We start from the raw sequence: 1,621 nt of genomic DNA on the forward strand, positions 1-1,621 counted from the left end.
CGTCCCCAGGAAGGCGCTTCTGTCCACCTGCAGGAGCACCGAAACCCAGAGCGCCGACAGTGCCTATGCCGGGAGCCCATTGCACTCACACACCGCAGCCACTGCGGAAGGCAGCCTGGGTTCTTACAGAAGCACCCTCCTGGGCATTCACCGAGCGAAAGGGAGAACCCCGCATCTGTGCAGACACCACACAATGCTTCAGCAGCTGCAGTCACACGTGCAACCAGGATGTGCCTCGGTGGGAGATTGGATCAACAGCCGGAGGCACCTCACAGCAGAGGATCACTTAGCACTCCAAGGAAGTGAGCCGTATGTCTCAGTCCAGTTGGACTGCTGTAACAAAGCACCATAATAAGCACGTGGCTTAGAAACAACAGGAATGTGTGTCCACAGTTCTGGGGACTGGAATCCAGGACTGTGGCCTCTGCAGGCTCTGTGTCTGGTGAGGGCCTGCTTTCTGGCTCCCATGGGGAGCCTTCTTACCGGGTCTTCACATGGTAGCTCTCCTCTGTCTTGGACCAGGGGTGCCCATTCAGCTGTGCTCCATCCTTACTGGGACCTTGTCGGGCAGAAGTGATCATGAAAGTGTCTGTGTGAAGGCACCCAGGGTCTCTTTCTTAGCCTAGTAAGAATATTCAGTTAGTTGTTAAGAAGGAAACTCAGTTTGTCTTAGACTTGCTCACATGACCACGGATGCTAGAGGACATTGGAACAGTTCTGTGTCATGCTCAGAGGAAGGCAGTGTGAACCCTAATTCTATATCCAGCTAAACTGTCTTTTTTTAAAAAATATGGAACGCTTCACGAATTTGCGTGTCATCCTTGCACAGGGGCCATGCTAATCTTCTCTGTATCGTTCCGATTTTAGTATATGTGTTGCCGAAGCAAACACAGCAGCTAAACTGTCTTGCTGTGGGAAATGATGACAAGCATCTGCACCAGAAGAAGGCTTAGGGGTGTCATTCCTACAAGCCTGGGGATGGTGCCCTTCACACAACTAAGAAATGAACTTAAAACCTTCATCAGAAGCACAGACAGGAGGCTCTGAATCTGTCGGGCTGCAAAACCAAGGCTAGGTCTAGAAACAGTTTGTAAGAATGTAGAGTGGTAGGGTGCTGGTGGCTCACACCTGTAATCCTGGCTACTCAGGATCACAGTTCAGAGTCAGCCTGGGCAGGAAAGGAAACTTGGTGAGACTCTTACCTCTAATTCGCCACCACTACCACCACCAAAAACAAAAAAACAAAAACTGGAAATGGAGTTGTGAATCAAGTGGTAGTTGTGACTCAAGTTGCTATCCTAGAGCAAAGCAATCTCAGAGACAGTGCCCAAACCCTGAGTTCAAGCCCCAGGATCAGCACACACACACACACACACACACACACACACACACCCCTTCCCCCTCTACAGAGGAATGTAGAACATTGTGCATGTGTGCATGGCTCATGCCTGTAATAGCTGCTCAGAGGGCAGAGGACTGCAGTTTGAGGATAGCCTGGGGGAAAAAATAACTGCAGCTAAGAGAACTCTGGACACACAATGGCACACACGTTTCATTCCAGCCTCCTGGATAAATAGGGGGACGATAGTCCAGGACCGCCGGAGTAAAAAGCGAGATGCTA

At 50.5% G+C, this 1,621-nt stretch overlaps 1 non-coding gene across 1 annotated transcript; it reads right to left on the reverse strand.

Moving 5' to 3' along the window:
• Positions 1-784: 784 nt before the first annotated feature.
• LOC122101327 lies at positions 785-891 on the reverse strand. The gene has a single exon (XR_006146351.1). It is a non-coding gene; the product is annotated as a U6 spliceosomal RNA (small nuclear RNA).
• Between the last annotated feature and the right edge of the window lie 730 nt (positions 892-1,621).

Source organism: Dipodomys spectabilis, unplaced genomic scaffold (assembly GCF_019054845.1).
Source record: "Dipodomys spectabilis isolate Male_0828 unplaced genomic scaffold, ASM1905484v1 ptg000652l, whole genome shotgun sequence".
Lineage (NCBI taxonomy): Eukaryota > Metazoa > Chordata > Mammalia > Rodentia > Heteromyidae > Dipodomys > Dipodomys spectabilis.